Below are 18,528 nucleotides of genomic sequence, written 5' to 3'. Positions count from 1 at the left end.
ATGCTTCCAGTAAATCCTTAGTTTCCAGCAGTTTCAAACACCTGTCCTTAATATATTCCCACATAATGTAACAAATTAAAGACTCAAAGACTACAAAGGTTAGATCCAGAAAATAATTACATGCAGTTGAAAGTAACCCTATTTCTGGAGAGAAGGAACTGGACATTCCTCCCTAGCCAGGCCATGACCTCATAATAAATGGAACAGGATAAGCATGCATCCCCAGGCTTTGTGGTAGAAATAGTGGGTCAGTTTTCCAGAAGAGTTCAAAGCAGAAAGAGATGATTCTAACAAAAAGGATTTACAGTGACACTTCCAGTTTTACTCTTGCTTGTTCTCAGCAGAAAGACAGTCAGAACACTCAGAGTGATGTTTCATGGGTAGTAATGATGCCACTACCAACATGTTTTAGATTTTATATTAGAAAAGCCAAGCACTGCCCAGCAACACCCAAAAGGACATTCACATTGTTACCATTCATCCATTGAAAATGAGATTTGATGAGTATTTACTACAAATATTTCAGGAAATCATCCAACACTGGGGTATATCTTTATAAATACAAAGGTAGCAAGCCTGCTATTAGAGAGACTACATTCTATAAAAGAAAAGTAGCCATCAGCCATGAGTCAATGGATCATCCATGGTACTATGTACATGTTTTTGATGCCGCATCCCTATGTAGCCAAGGCTGAATTCCAAACTCACCATGCAGCCAAACTGGCTTTGATTTCTACTGCTTTAGCTTCCCAAGTATAGGGATTTCAAGTATGCAGCACCATATTCAGCATCTATGGAAATCATTAACACACACTTCTTAATTGACATTTATGGCATACATTCTTTATAAAAACAAAAATACCAGCCTTTTCACACAGAGAGACATGGATATATGGACACATACACTCACAGACTCATATGTTCAGACACTCTCATAACTTCAGACATAAAATCGGGTAATTCTAGAATTGGCCAGTTGGTTCCCACAAATACAATAAAATTACTCATGGGATGAAAAGTTAAAAATTCCTGGATACTACACCTTTGTCTAGGAGTAGAGCCTACAAGATCCTTGACTTTGTGAGAATCCTCTTGCAAATGTGTTGGCCATTTTCACTAAACAGAGCCTGACTTCTGGTCCGTCTGTGTTGAGATACACCATCTTCTTCTCACCCTTGCATATGAACAACTTTGAGTTCACCCTTGCATATGAATGTCCCTCTCATTGGAAATATCAAAGTTCCCTTGAAAAAACTATGACACAGGGCAAGGAGATGGTTCAGTGGGTAAAGTGTTCTGACATGGGCATGGAGACTTGAGTTCAGAGCTCCAGAAACCACATAAAGGGCTAGGCATGGCAGCGCATGCCTGTAACCCCAACTCTAGGAAAGTGGAGGCAGTGGAATCCCTGGGATTCACTGGCCAGTCAGTGTGGCCAAGGACGTGAGCGCTAGGTTCAGTGCAAACCCTAATTCAAAATACGAGATTGAAATTGGTTGAGGAAGACATCTGACATTGATCTTTGCCTACATGCACACACACACACAGAGAGAGAGAAAGAGAGAGAGAGAGAGAGAGAGACATGCATGCACACACACAAATGACCACCCACACATGTACATATACATATTATGAAATGTATGAAACCACAGTATGTTCTCCTAATGTACCAACTACTGAATGAGTCCATTTTCTTATAGAGAGAACTGCTATTTGTTCAGACTCTAAAATGATACACACATGCCTCCAGCACTGTTTCAGTTTTCTCTGAAGTCTTAGGACAATGGAGGAGGAGCTCTGCTTGATTTTTCAAAACCATATCAATTTTCTTCTGATTACATCTTAAGAAAGTATCTAATAACTTACAAAGCCCCTTCAGTTGACTGTACAGGGCTTGGAGGTGTGACTAGCTGCTTACCTAGCATGTGAAAAGCTTTGGGTTCAATCCCCTATCCTACCCAAAATGAGCAAATTAATGAAAAGATCTACAACTGAAACATCCACAACAACTTGCAAGGTGTCAGTGCAGACTGCTAAGGTTCCAATAGAGTCTCTTATTTCAGAGTGCCTTTCCTGTGACTGGAGGTCAAGAAGAAAGACTGGAAGCCATACCAAGCAGAGAAGGATGAGGGAGCTTGAGAAAGATGGTTATTTACACTCCTGTAATGAGCCAATTTCCAAGCCCAGTGAAGCTGAGATCACCCACAAAAATGAAATAGCATCAACACCTAGAATTCAGTCAGGTGTATTTGTGGCCAGTTCTATGGCTAAGTATGAAATGAACCCACAGAGGGATTACTACCTGGGTCAATGGCTTTAGAGCACTGGTTTCCCCAGTGCTGAGAAAGATAAAACAAAACAAAACAAAATAACAACAATAACAAACCCACTGCTATTCATGGTGCCTCTTGATAGAGGATTTTTTTCAAATGTACAGTTCCTGGGAAACTGAAATGTTCATATCTCTTCACTATTAAAAACAAATGTCACATATGTTATTAATAAGACTTGCCTCCTATCATTAAAGAAAAAAAGATCAAGGATGTTCCTAGAGTCTATGTTATCTAGATCATGTCAGTGAGAAACTTCTGGATTATCATGATTTTTCAATACTTACTTGGTTGAAGCTTTATTAGTCACAAACCTGAAAGTTTGACAAGACCTGAGCACACAGGCACGTACAGAGACACATGTTCATACATACACATACACATATACACACAAACATATCCAACACCATTTAATTAATAATTTTAAAAATGCAAAAGCCCTCAGGGACAATAACAACAAAATCACCTTTTGGAAATGACTTCATTCCAATTTAGAAGGTTTCATGCATGAGTGGTTTTCTAACAGAGAACGATCTCAATGCAAGGTATATAACTGAAAGGCTCACATAATTAGAGGATGCTTTTAAAGGGTACAGCATCTACAGATAGGCATTGTCACACAAATGATTTTCCTTGTGGATTAGACTTGTGTGCCTTGGCGTACCTTACAAGGAGTCTTCAAGAAATGCAGTCCTAGAATGTTCAAGGATCATCATTTAAGCCACTTTAAAGGGGAAATATATGAAATAAAGTCAGAAAGACACTAGTTCTGGAACAGGTAGGTTTCCCAGTCCCTGGCACACACTTGTTTCTTTCCTGAGAGGAGAAGCCTGAAACAATGGAAAGCAATACAGAAACACAATGCTTACTTTTAATCATGGCGACAAGTTTGCCAAGCAACTCATTTTGTTTCTTCCCTTGTTACACAGCAAGGTGATATCTCTCAGTTTCCCTAGAGAAACAGGTTCTTGCAAGTTACTCCTATACAAATGCTAATGAGCTCAAACATGCTCCTTCTCACTGATGTCCCAAAGGGGAGAAAAAACACACTCAGTGGGGCAGTGGTGGCACATGCGTTCAATCCTAGCATTTGGGAGGCAGAGGCAATCGGATTTCTGAGTTCAAGGCCAGCCTCATCTACAGAGTGAGTTCCAGGACAGCCGGGGATACACAGAGAAACCCTGTCTTGAAAAACAAAAACAAAAAACAAAAAACAACAACAAAAAAAAACCACTCATTTTCTGTCAGATACAGACAACCCATAAGAACATTAATTCTCATCTCAGAAAAAAAGTGACTGGTTGTTGGGCCTGGTTGGCTTGCTGCTGCAGCTTGGGTATCTCTCTCTCTCTCTCTCTCTCTCTCTCTCTCTCTCTCTCTCTCTCTCTCTCTCTCTCTCTCTCTCTCTCTCTCCTGCTGATGAGGGCCTGTGGCAGGGCACATTAGTCAAAAAGGAGGTAATGTATAAATGAGATATTTTATTATAGGAAAGGGAAAATAGGTCAGTCAAGTAGAGAGAAGGAAAGGAGAGGAAGAAGAGGATAAGAAGAGAGAGACAGAGAAAGGATAGGGAGAAAGCAAGAGAACAAGAAGGCAAGAGAGGAGAACAAAGAGTGAGAGAAGAGACAAAAAGCAAGAGAGCAAGAGAGGGAGGAGGGGGCGAAGTGCCTCTTATATTGTACAGGGTGTGGCTATCTGTCTTTGGGGTGAGGCATGCCTAGCTGTGGTCAGTGACTTGGGGTAGGATCCAGCTAGAATGCTGGGAGCTTGGGGCATTGTCTTCCTGACAGAGCACACATCTCCTGCGGGGGCACCTGTGAGGGGTTTTGACTGAAACAGGAGCCAAGACTCAGGAGCTATAGCTGAACTCTTTCTACCCCCTGCAGGCAGACACTGTACTGACCAGTGTGACCGGTAGTAACAGGGTGAGGTCCTGGCTCCACTTCAGCAACCTTGACGCATGGGGCCGCAGAGAGAGTGCATCTGCTCCCTCAAGGGTAGGGTGGCCCTCGAGACTTCCATAGCCCGGGTGCAGCTTGGCAGCCTGGGTGGGCCAGTCCCCTGCAGCCTCTGAACTCTCAGCTGCTCCTACCTTCGAGCTAATTCACAGCACGCTTACATTGGCTAACAGGCTGCAGCTTCGGCTAAAAAGCCTGTCACTCAACTCTCCAGGATTTAAACTTTTCTTCAAGGTTAAACTTCAACCCCTGCTTTTCAAGAAGAAACTAAAGGGAAACACAGAGCCTGCCTGCTGGACACACCCCACCCATCTAAGTCTACACTACACTGGAGGTTTTGTTCTCTTGTGCCCTTTATAGGATTAACTAAATTTCACTTTATAACCCCACAATATTCTTGCTTCTCCATTTAAATGCTTATTTTTCTCCTTAACATCAGCGATATATGTCCAAAAAGTTTTCAGCTTGCTTAAGATTTTTTAAGTCACTTCCACAGGTCAAATCAACTATGTTGACTACCATCATTCAATCCTTAATTAACAACCAGTTTCCTTTCAGAGACAAACTGTTACTGTCTATCCCAGAGACAAGATTCTTCTCCCTCAGCCACCTGAAGCTGACTTTAAAGATTCCTTCTAGGACTAAGTCCCTCACAAACTACATTTTAAGTATTTGATTAGTCAGTATGCTGAGTATTTGGTTAATCAAATGTATCTGTTGAGTGAATGTATGATATCTAAATCTCTATTAGACTCGAAAAAAAGTGTTTGTGAAAAAAAAATAGATGATTCCAAATTAGACAGTCAGTCACTGGTATTTTCAATTGTGTCCTAGTTTTCAAATGCAAAGTCATACAAGGAGATGAGTGGGTGGAAATAGACACATAAGGAGATTCTTCATACCACTGGTCATCATGCAAATGTGGACCACAGTGGTTATTATTCTACACGAAACATTGGTCATGAGTTTTGACATTACAAGACTGAGTGTAATATATGCAACTGGCTCCTTCCTCCTTTCCTAGGGGGAATGCAGAATGTGTAGTGTTTTCAGTGGACATTAGCTTGGCAGGTTTTTGCAACTTAAACATGCACTTAGTGTAACAGGGTTGTTCCAGTAAGCTATGGGTTCACCAAGCTCAAAGAATTGTATATTGTAGAACTAGAAAAAGTACAACTTTGTCCCTTCAGGATAAGAGGGAGCTGGGAATCTACTGCCCTGAGGCTGTCATGGGTACTTTATAGGGTCTTCCTCTTTCCAATGTTTGTCCTGCTTAAAAGACCTTCAAGGTCTTGCCCCTACTTCTCCTTGCAATGTTTTCTGGGAACAGGAAACTATCATTCAAGGAGTTTGCTTTCACTCTCTTCCTCCACATGTTTCCCTCAAACACTACTTCAAATAACGCAACCATTTTGCTTCTGGTTATTTCTACACATAAAATAAGGCTTTGGGTCTCATAAAAACTGCTGCCTATCAGGCATGATAATACATATCTGGCTGTTGACTAGCACTGGTTAGGGTTTAAAAGTTAACCTATAGTACAAGATAAAATATTTTCCAAGCACACAGGGTGCTACATGTCTAATCATGCACAATCACCCCAAAGTTGCAAACAATTCAAATGACCCTTTGCTGGGGGAAGAACACACAGAATGATTGTTTTTCAATGATAAAGAACAATGTATAGGTATATATGAAATGCACCCAAGTCTGGTACATGCATAAGTCTGTTTTATATCCAATTAAACTGTCATTTTAGAAAATAAAGTTTGCTAGTTTGTCTTTATCATCTCATTTCAATGAACGATCAGTTGTTGGCAAGGAAATTATGAGAAAAGGACAGAACTGGTATCTGTTAGGAAAATGTGTGAGATTGAAATATCTATTAGGCTAAAAATAAATAAAAAAGATTGCAAGAAAGATTGCTCTGAATGAGACAGTCAGTCATTGGTACTAAGCAATTCCAACTGTGTCCTAGATTTCAAAAGCAAAGTCAATACTGAGCACAATAGTTCTTTAGAAGTCTAGGGAAGGAATAATTGACTGCTGGGATTTTACAATACACAGTCATTTCCCAACACTAGGTGAAAGTTCCAATGTATTCTTAGAAAATAGACCAGTGGCCATTTTAATGACAGTATTGTAGTCAGTCATTCAATACTTCCAACCTACCCAGGCATACACCTAAAACTCTCTGGTACTTAAAAAAATATATTATGGCTTGACGTCATTCACATTAGCATCTTAATTTGTAACTATTTAATATTCTTTCACAATTTATTTTTTATTTTTAAACTATCATCCAAAAATCTTAATTCTTCATGATGTATTTGTAGTGATCTACATTATATATGGAGAATGGAAAATCCTGTCTCTGACTTGTTGGAAAAGTCCTAATAAAACCTGTGCCTACTAGGCTTGCAGAATCCTTGGAAGGTGGTATACAAAAGTATTGTGCAATGGGGAAGAGAGGACAAGAGACAAAGCAAAGCAAAAATAAGCTGAACCATATCCAAGAACCATCAAAATGGAGTGGGGATCCAGACTAACACGTGTGTAAAATGCTTGCTCTGCAAGCAGAACCTGTGTTTGGACTCTCAGCACTTACATAAGAACTAGAAGATGTGCCACACAACTATAACCCCAGTCCTAAGGACGCAGAGCTGGGGAGCAGGGATCCTTGGAGATTGCTGGACAGCCAGTATATCCAAAATTGAAAGTTCCATGTTCAGTAAGAGTGACGCTGCCTTAGATAAGATGTGGACAAGAAGGCAGGAAGACTCCTGACATCTGTCTACACACCACACACACACACACACACACACACACATACACATACACACACACACTCATGAGAGCGAGAGAGACAGAGACAGAGAGAGACAGAGAGCAAGAGAGACAGAGACAGATACAGAGACACACAGAGACAGAGGAGAGGAGAGACCGAGAGAGACAGAGACAGATACAGAGACACAGACAGAGACAGAGGAGAGGAGAGACCACACACACACATACACTCATGAGAGAGACAGAGACAGAGAGAGACAGAGAGCAAGAGACAGAGACAGAGAGACAGAGAGCAAGAGACAGAGACACAGAAAGAGGAAGAGAGAGGGAGAGGGAGAAAGAGAGAGAGGGAGAATAGCATGCATGTATGCGTGTGTGCATTCAGGGAAGCACACTAAAGGTGGAAGATCCATTTTATAAACCAAGAAGAATTTCCATAGCAAAGTGATGGTGTGGACTAAAAAGACATAGGCAAGGGTTTGGAGGGTGGCTGAGCAGGTGAAGGCACTTTCTGCATAAGTATGAGATAAGAGTTTAAATCTCAGAACGCATATAAAAAACAAGACATGGTTAGAGGTATCTGTAACCCCAGCACTCTAGAGGTGGCAGGGATTGGGAGATCTCTGCAGCTTTCTGCACACCAATCTATCCCCAGGTTCAGAAAGACACACTGTGTCAAGAGAATAAGGCAGAAAGGAACACCACAGGACACCCAATCGCCTCTTCTGGCTTCTACACTAATGCATGGGTGCCCACTCACATACATATACATGCACACATGCCACAAAACGTTTACTTAACCTATTTGTTTTAATGTATGCTCTATTCCATGAAGGTGGGTAAGAAAAAAAAGAAGACTGTGAAATTTCACAAGAGGCTGAAATTAAGCATATCAGTAGCTACATCAAATACCTGCACAGAGGCAGCATGCTCATGAAACACCATCAAGTGGGTTGTGAATGGATGCCCTACATATTCATGCTACGCACACTCGTCTACTCCAGTCACACCCAAAATATCGGGGATAAAATCCTGATTAAGGATAAGAGGCAATAAGGATCCAAAAGGAGTTCTGTGCCTCCTGGATAGACAGTCACTGGTATCTCCTAACTCAGACGTGTTCCAGATCAGTCTTTCCAATCATCAACATGCCCTCATAATTAGGCATAAAGGTACCCCAAGAAATGATTCGTAAATGGCTAGATTGGGCATTGTTTCCTGGCCAATACAATGTTACCAACCTATCCTAGTTTAATACCAAGCTGTCCATAACTTGGAATTTCTCTCTAGGAACCTGCCTCTCCAGAGCTAGCAACAGAGGTCTAGCACATTCCTTAGGCTAATAGATAGTTCACAATAGTTAGAAATGTTTTGCATACTAGAGAGTAATGAAGGGCTTCCACTCAAGGACATTAGCTAGAAGTGTTAGGTCAGAACCCTAGTCATTGCCTCCAGCAAAACCACAGAATTAGTATAGGAATACCAAATTAGCCCCAGCGGGGAGGATCACCATTGCTCTTCCGTCCATTCCACAACTGAATACGTGATCTTGGTCAATAAGATCACTGACCTTGATGTGTCACCTGCCTACGTGACTCTTGTCATCTGCCCTGCTTGCCGTATGCTCCATAAGCCTGCTTTTCACTTGGTGCGGAAGGACTTGGACTTGGACTCACATGCAGGACTAGCACTATGGACTCGCAAAAGGACTTGCACTAGAACTTAGATGGGCTAGGACTCAGACTCATGCAATCCGCAGTCCCCTGGGGCCCAGAGCGCTAGGGCCCGGGGGATGCAGCACCAGCTCAGAGGAGATAACTACTGCTTTAGACCCAGTGTGTTTTAGATAGCCTCAGATGTACCTTAACTGCTGAGCTGCCAAATTTACCATCTCTCTTTTGCAATGACTGTAAAAATCTGATGCCATTTTTAAGAAATACATTCAGATCCTGTACTTCATGTGTCATCTCTGCCATCATTTCTTCACCTACACCTTGTCGACCTGACTAGGACCCCGTTTCTCCTGCGGGTTGAGGGAGGCCCAAATCGGCTGGCCTGCGGCATATTCATGAGGGCAACATTAAAGAGTCAGGGAATAAATAAGGGGTAGACTTTTTGCCTAAACTGACATAGGAGGGCAATTCATTCTAGGCCTGTCTACACTGGCCAAACAAAAACAAATGCATAGATCAGGGGTGATAGCTGGTTGGAAATCACTTGCTCAATCAATACCCAGAACCTGCACTTACAAAGCTAAGCACGGTGGTACATGCTTATAATCTCAGCCCTGGGGAAGCAGAGACAGGCAGATCCTTGGAGCTGACTGGCCAGCCAGTCTAGCTAACTGGTGAGTTCCAGGCCACCTGAGAGACCCTGAGGGTTGGAGGGAAGGTAGACAAAATCTGAAGAATAACACCCCCAAGGCTGTCTGTCATCTAGCCTCCACACACATTCACCTATATACACCTACCTACTCTCACACATGTGTACACACAAAAATAAATAAATACATGAATAAATGCATAAATATATAAATAAATAAATGGCACTTGGCTCCAGGCTCCAGTCCCTTAGGGGATGTTATAGATGAACATTTCTATTCTGACAGCACTGACATCAATTAGAACAAAGAAAATAAACTGGTTCTTATAAAATCACAAGGACTCCCATTGTATGCAAATAGAGAACTTTACACAGCAGCAACCCTGCAAGGAGCGGGTGCTGAGCGGCAGAAAGCTAGTTTCTCCATAACTGTTTCACAATCATCCATGACAAGGAGCAATAAGTATTTAAAAGGCAGTGCACACGGCTACTTAGTACTCAGCAGGACGCAGACAGCTGAGGGAGTGTTTTCTTGGAGTTTACACACAGCAAATAGCTCTCTGATAATGTCTCCCAAAGCCACATTGAACTTTTCCTCACCATGAAAAGAAGTTCATATTTTAAAAGGCATTCAGAGTTACCCCTTAACCACTTACAGTTTTATACTTTTTCTATAACATAGCTGGGAATAATAGCATATACACAGTCTAAAAGTGGTAGTGGGTCACAAGTCCTATTTCTACAAGTGTGAATGCTTACATTCTAAAAGCACAAGTTGAAAATTTAGGCTAACACCCTACTAGACAATATTTACATATCAACCACATCAACTTGGGATTTTTCCACAGGTAAAACAGGGGAGAGTTTTCTCCTGTGGTTACTGTCTTTGAGAAGGCTCTAGGGCAAGGCTGGAAGCATAGCTCAGTGGTAGACCACTTGCCTAGTAGGAGGCTTAGGAGTCAATCCTAAGCATCTGAGGGTGGAAGGCCTAGGAAGATGGTTCAGTGGGGGTGATATTTGTTGTACAGTATTGCAGCCCTGAGTTCAAACTCCCAGCAACCAATGTATAAAGTCCATCATGGCATATAGCAAGCCTGAAATACTACACACATCCCCATAATGTCAGCGCTGTGCTGGATGAAAACAAAGGATTGCTGGGGGCTCACTGGCAACCAGCCTTGTTCCAGGTTCAAGGAGAGACCATGACTTATGGAAATAAGGTAAAGGGTGATCTAGCAGGACACTAGCACTCCTCCACATTCACAGATGGGTATGTCTGATACACACCCATACACACTATACAAGCACCACACATATGAGAGAAAAAAAAGGAAAGGAGAAGAACATGGGCTAAAATCAGAGGTAGACATTATCACAGTATCTTTTCAGATGCTTTTTTATTTTTTTACATTTATTTGCGTATGGGTGTCTGTCTGTCTGTCCACCTGTCTGTCATTGTGTCAGTGTGTGCTTATGGGTGCACATGTGACAAGACATGATTGTGGAGGTCAGAGGACAGCCTAAGGTCAATGTTCTCAGTCCCTGGGTTTGAATGAACATCATCAAGCTGGCCAGCAAGTGCCTTTACCTGCTGAGCCATCTTGTAGGCCCCAAGACTAATATTTTAGAACTAAAAATGGATCTTCTATCATCTAAAGATTTCACAAAGCTAGACTTGGTGGTACAGGTCTATAATCTTAGCCACTTAAGAGGCTGAGGCAGGAGAATTGCTATCTAGGCTACAAAGTGGCTTTAGCGCCAGGCTGGGTTAGTTAGTAAAATTGAAAGACTATTATCAAAATTTAACTTGATTTTTAATAAGGCTGGGCATATTGTTCAGTGGGAAAGCTTCATTTAGTATTCATTAAACCATAAAGTCAATTCCCAGTACAGAAAATAGAGAAAAAAATAGTGTTTTGCAATTAATTTAAAATATTTTTTGGTTGTTGTTATCAAAACAGGGTTTAGAAAAGAGACCTTTTCTTGGATAAAATATTATCTTTTTTTTTTTTTTTTTTTTTTTTTTTTTTTTTTTTTTTTGGTTTTTCAAGACAGAGTTTCTCTGTGTAACCGTGGCTGTCCTGGAACTCACTCTGTAGACCAGGCTGGCCTCGAACTCAGAAATCCGCCTGCCTCTGCCTCCCAAGTGCTGGGATTAAAGGCATGCACCACCACCGCCCGGCAATATTATCTTTTTTATTGGTGAAAACAATTCCATTCTATTTTGAGACAGTACCTCAAACTTAGGGTTAATGGCAGTTTCTGAGGTCAATAATTTGATGTCCTCTCTCAGTAACACCTTGACCTAGCTACATGTTCTTTAATAATTTGTTTCCTTTTTTTCTCCTGAGTTTTACTTTCTCATGAGTGAGAAGAATTTTTCAATTGCTTTATCTTCATTTGCTTACTTAGACATTTATGGGTAGAGACTGACTTTGTGCCCCAGGAATGCTAAGTAAATGCTTGCTAAGCTACGTTCCCAACTCCCTAAACAGAATCTTTACAGCTCACACCTAAACAAGTCAGCTCATCTTTATATACTGATTCCTGCAGCTACAAAAGGAGCTGTTGGAGCTGTTCAGAGAGCCATGGTCGATGGGCCGGTAGCTACTAAACCCCTTAGAAGAATCACAAGCATATTCAGTGACTCCGTATCACCTGTAGGAACAATGGTCTGTAACCTAATGCAACACACATGATTGTCAGGCAGCTCTTGGGTTATCTAGTCATCTCTCCTACCAGGCACAGTCCTAGCCTCTCATACTAACCAGAAAAGCATAGTTAGAAAAGGCCCAGGAGAAGGGGTCCTTGTATTTCTGTCTCTTATGAGAGGGCTTATGGAGGAAGGGCAGGAATGGATAAAATCATTTCTACCTCATGACTGGTCAGATCAGAATTCAGCTGGGCGTGTGAACTAAAAGTGTGACTGGACTCTGGCAACAGTTCTGCTTCATTGGTTTTCAGCTCAGGTCTCTTCCCCCCAGAAGCTTATTTTGTATTGCTTCATCTCAGCCTCTCATACCCTAGAGTACCACATTTTGAGAGATTTCTGTGCAGCAATTATAATTTTTTCTGCACAGAAGCCATGTCTCAGACCTTTGCTGCTATTGTTCTGTCAGACACCTCTTTCTCAAAACTTCAGGTACCACTGTTAAACATGAAAGTGGCTCATTTAGACACCTTTTCCAGGCCTTCAAACATCCAGCCAAATCTAGCAGTCCCAAGTTTTAAACAAAATTCATTTTGGGTCAGGCAATAGCATACTCTTCAGGCTTAAAAGCCATTTTTAAGCATTTGAGAATTAGTGGAAACGACATTACAAGTGTGTAATTTTATACTAGGATGAAAAGTATTTTAAAAACAAGAATCAGGGATTGGAAGATGGCTGGGGTGGGGTGGTGGAGGACAGTGCTTGCTGCACAAACATGAGAACATGAATTCAGATATCAAGCACCTACAAGAAAAAGCTCAGACAGTATGACTCTGTAACCTTGGAATTGTTGGGGTATGTACCAGGAAGGGATGGTGAACCTCAAAAGACCAAGGAGGCAATTCCACAATGCAAGCATTAGGATCTCTTTATTACAAGCTCAACCTTGGGCTTCCTGCCAGCCCTTACACAGCTGGACCAGGAAGACAGAGGAGCCCTGAGGCTAGTTTTAAGCAAGCATTTATAGAGGCAAGAAGAGTGTGTCTAGCCTAAAATACATCTGACTGGGAGGCCATTATGGCTTTTAACATAATTGGCTGGTGCTGGGAGCCAAACCGTAAACTTCTGCTTTCCTCTTGATTGGTGGTTGTTAGGAAGTGAAATGTCAGAGGCAGGCTTGTAACCTGACGGTGCAGGTTTGTTGGGGAATAACCTGGAAACATGCTAGATGCAAGTTTTGTTGGGGGATAACATGAAAATTGGTTTTAGACACAGGTCTTATTGAGTAGCCTGGAAACTGGTGTTAGGTACCAGCCTGTTAGTTAACTCAAGTTCACCTGTAGGTTAGGTTCTTTAAGATGGAGTCTAAACCCAAGATCTAGTCTCTCAGGGGCAGAAATAGGTAAACCCTTGATGTGTACTTGACAGCCAGTCCAGCTTAATCCATGAGCTTCAAGCTCAGTGAGAGATCCTGTCAGGTGAAAAGTGATTGACAAAGCCATTCTAACATCAACTCCTCAGACCTCCACATGCACCTGTACAGGCCAGCCCAAAGCCCCACACACATACATATACATACCACCTCATGCACATAAAACAAGAAGCACAAATTATTTATTAACCATTAAATCCTACAAGCTTCTGTGGTTCTGTCTCTCTGTCTCTCTCTGTCTCTCTCTGTCTCCCTCTGTCTCTGTCTCTGTCTCTGTCTCTCTCTCTCTCTCTCTCTCTCTTTTTCTTCCTTAATTTCTTCATTTTTTTGTTAAATTCTCCTTAGCTCATAAAAGAAGAGCCAAGTCCTAGTTACAATCAGATAAAAGCAATAGGAATTTGGAACTCTCACTCTTCTGAGCATCAATGGGCATCATTTCTGCCATTCTGCCATTGGCAGCATACAGAGTTGGTCTTTGTAAATTCAGGTGACTTCTACTTCATAACTACTGCTGTCCTTGCTTCTGTCCCATGGTACAGGCATCTAGAAAATGCTAGAGTTTCTATTTACCAATAGCATCTTCTTAAGGACCCTGACATTGGGCAAATCAACTTCTTTCCATGGACCCTTTAAATCTTTGTCTTCTATTGAACCTGAGGCTATACAATTACCAGTGGCTTTTCCTCTTTTCTCACAGTCCTAAGCTCAGTTGCTCTCCAGCAGCCCTTCATAACTTCAAAATCAATACCAAAAATTAAAGCAGAGGCCTGTGAGGTTCACATAATTCTCCTTCTGTATTCTCATAGTGAATTCAGGAAATCTTATCATTTTATACAGAAAATACATTCTGTCCTATTTATAGTTTGTACCATAAATATTTATTAGTTTTTTAAATATATTTATTTGCCAACACCTAATATGCACACATATGCAGAGGTAAATATATATTGACTAAAACACACATACACAATATATATATATATAATTTCACACATAAATTTTTATAAATTTCACATATATGTGCACTGTTTTAAAAGAATCTGGTAATCTCTATAATTTCCAAATATATCTTGAAATATCACAGCTTAGTTCCCAAGTAAGTATTGTAATAATGCATGCCCCCCCAAATCCACTCACCACCATCAGAATTTGTATTTCATTACAGTACATGCTCAGGAAATGCCACTGAATTGGACATACTCATCTTCAGGAAAGTCATAGCACCTAGCAAGTATGCTCTCTGGCATTGATGGGGACTGTGCAAAGGATTGCAGAAACCATCCCCTTATAGGTGGCAAGAAGAAACAAAACACAAAAGACTGAACAATGTCTGCATCATCATAAAGTTTTGCTTGATTTCCTCATGGTTGATTGCTCATTAGAAGATGATTTTCATGATGGAAAGTAGTAGTAGGTATTAATATTGGAGATACCTTTGAATTATCTGACATATCTATCCCCCATTTCCATAATTCATAAAATGTGCATGTACTTGTTTATAACAGGTCCAGGAAAGGAGGAACAAGCCTGACTGGTACCTGAGAGATCTGTTTCACAGCTGAGCCTGCAGTGAACACTGTCTCAATTTATTTTAACTTTCTCCAGCCATAAATGCCACCTCACTGATCTGATCTTGGAACTGGGGAAAAAGAAACATTGTGGAATAATTTGTGTTTTAAAACTAATCTATTAACATCATACCCCCAAGACTGCTTTTTAAACACAGGACCCTGTGTTTAAGGAAACAAAGTTAAATTATATCGTATCTTAGTTGAAGTTGCTATTGCTATAATGAAACACCGTGATCAAAGGCAAATCTAGGGAGGAAAGAGTTCATTTCACTTACATTCCCTTTTTCTTTTAGTCATTTTTCATCATTGGAGGAAGTCAGGATAGGGACTTAAGCAGGGCAAGAACATGGAGCAAGGAGATGATGCAGAGGCAATGGTTGAATGCTGTTTACTGGCTTGCCCAGCCTACTTTCTTATAGAACCCAGGACCTTACCAGGGGTGACCCCACCCACAGTGGGAAGGGACCTCCCATATGAATCACTAATTAAAAAAAAAAATAAAAAAGCCCTAAAGGCTTCCTACAGTTGCATCTTATGGAAGCATTACCTCCTCTCCAGTGACTCTAGCTTGTGTCAAGTTGACATAAAACTAGGCAGCACATACCATACAGCTAAACTCTCATGCAGGGGGATTTCACACAAAAAGAGAAAGAGCTATGAGGAAACAGTGTGAAGAAGTCACCCATCTGCCAAGGAAAGAGTTCTCTGGAGAAATAAGCCTTTTGATCATGGGCTTCTAGCCTTCAAGACATAAAAGACATGAGCTGGGAGGATAGCTCAATGATAGAATGCCTGCCTAGCCTGGGTGAGGTTCTAGGTCCATGCTTAGTGCCATCAAAAAAAAAAAATCTGTCTAGATCTATATATCTGTTTACTGATGTGAATAGCGATGTGTGTGTGTATGTTTTAGTCCGTATTATTTAATCATTTTCCTAGTAAATTAATACAAGAACTTCACTAGTTTCAGAGTCAACGTGTTTTTTCAATGAATGAAAACAACCCAGCCCATCTCTACCCTTCCATGGAAGCCACTGTGTCCCATTTTTCCAAGATTCTACAAAGGGTGATCTTCACAAAATTATCCTTTTTCCCATAGGTTTCACCCATTCACTGCTCACTAAGTCAGCCCTTCATTCCTTGTAATTTGGAGCTAAATGTCTACTTGATATCTCCTTAAAACATGAAATGCTGGACTGGAGAGATGGCTCAGTGGTTAAGAGGACTGATTGCTTTTCCAGAGGTCCTGAGTTCAATTCCCAGCAACTACATGGTGGCTCACAACCATCTGTAATGGGATCCAATGCCCTCTTCTGGTGTGTCTGAAGACAGCTACAGTGTGCTCATCATACATATGAGACAAATAAAATATTTTTTTAAAAATGAAATGCTAATTATTAATGTTTCAGAGAAAGGAGAATGACAGTTTCACACCATGAACATTTCAAACCTAGAATCCTCTGCAGGGCATGAGGGCTTGTGCCTTGCTGTCTGTACATTCTGTGTTAGGCTGCTCCTGGGTTGTACTTTTTATGGTAGCCTAGCGATCTCATAAAGAAACTATTTTTCTTGAGTTCTGTAAGATGTCCTTGCAAACTCCAGTGAGAGAGGGAGGACTTTCTGGCTTATTATTGGTCAGTCAGGAACACAGGTCACTACCTGGAATTCCTACTTCCCAGAAGATAGTGTCAGAATTGAGTTCACCTATGGGACAAAGCTAGTGTCAGAACTATTCAGCATAGGAGTAAACCACACACAAGCATGAATCTGGTCACAAATATGTGTGTGGTGAGAATTACTGTAGAGAGAAACAGTTTGCCTTTCCTGTACTCATTTGGCGCCACAATGGTAAGATTGAGTAGAGTAGGCCTACCTCACAGACTCATGGTTCTGGTAGAGAAAAGACAAAATCAGGGGAAATGAGGACCCTCTGATTCCCTGGAAGGTGTTGAGTGTTTAGTGGAAAGCAGCTGCCCTATAAATCAGTTTTTGATGGTTACAAAATCACCAATTTTAGCTGTGAGGTCGACCTTCTGTTGCACTAGTGAAATAGATACATAAATAAATAAAAACTGCTGTGAAAAAGAGAAAAACATTCAAGCTTTTGTGCTTTTTTGGTATTCATCAAAGTTAAATTAATAATACAGTGAAGTGTTATGCCAGTTCTCGATGCTAAATCAAGCTTAGATCCTAACTCTTGTACTTTCCCCCCTGGCCTGTTTAGTTTTTATTGCCAACTCTAAAAAAACCTAGTGTCGCTTGGGAATAGACACCCTCTCAATTGGAGAACTGCCTTTATCAGGCTGGTCAGTGGCTGTATCTGGAAGAGGTTGCTCAGTTGGAGAACTGCCTTTATCAGGCTGGTCAGTGGCTGTATCTGGAAGAGGTTGGTTTGACTGATGATTGATGTGACAGAGCCCAGCTCACTGTGGGTGGATCATCCAAAGACAGGTGGACTTGGACTGCATAAGAAAGTTGGCTGATCCATATGTAGCAGAGGATGGCCTTATCTGGCATCAATGAGAGGGAAGGCTCTTGGTCCTGTGAAGGCTTGATGACCCAGTGTAGGGAAATTCTAGGGAGATGAGGTAGGACTGGGTGGGTGGGTGGAGGACCACCCTCATGGAAGCAGGGGGAGGGTGGATAGGGGATTGTGGAGAGAAAACTTGGAAAGGGGATAACATTTGAAATGTAAATAAATAAAATATACAACAAAAATAAAATAAAAAACAAAAAAATAAATAAAAAGAAGGAAAGCTAGCTGAGCATGAACCAATGAACAAACCAATAAACAGTATTCTTCCATGATTTCTGGATTGAGTTTCTGCTATGACATCCCTCAATGATAGACTGTGACCTGGAAGTGCAATCTGAAATAAACCCTTTACTCTCTAAATTGAGTGTGTCTTATTACAGCAACTGAAGGAAACTAGAACAACTCCCCAAGCAGACTGTAGCTAAGAGCATATCCATCCTTATTTCCAGCCAAAAGCTTTATATTCCCTTTCTGAACATTCTGCTTCTTTCTATTTATTGATCCAAAGGCAGACTGGAGCTAAAGTTCCTGATCTACTTGGAAGTTGGGCACAGAATGGTGTGGTAAGTTCCTTTTTTGCAAAAAGACAATGTTATGGTATCTACTTCTATACATCCCATGCAAGTAAGGTTTCTTGCTCAGTAACAGTACCTTTGACTTCCTGAATATCTTCTACTAAAGCATATGGTGAACATAATTTAAGAGCCATATAGCTCTCTTCTTTGTCTGCTTGCCTTGTGGGACTGAGCAACTGCTAGATCTTTGGACTTCCATTCACAGCTGCTGCTGACCATTGTTGGGAGTTGGACTGCAGACTGATCTTTATCCCTGAAGAACCACCAAGATGAGCAACAAGCCCTTACTCACACTCCAAGAGCTGGCAGTACAGAACCTTCTGAGGAATGAGGTCTTGGCCATCACCTCTTTGACGGACATACCCAGACC

This window comes from Mastomys coucha, unplaced genomic scaffold (assembly GCF_008632895.1).
Source record: "Mastomys coucha isolate ucsf_1 unplaced genomic scaffold, UCSF_Mcou_1 pScaffold15, whole genome shotgun sequence".
In the NCBI taxonomy this organism is placed as follows: Eukaryota; Metazoa; Chordata; class Mammalia; order Rodentia; family Muridae; genus Mastomys; species Mastomys coucha.
This window is presented reverse-complemented; position numbering follows the sequence as displayed.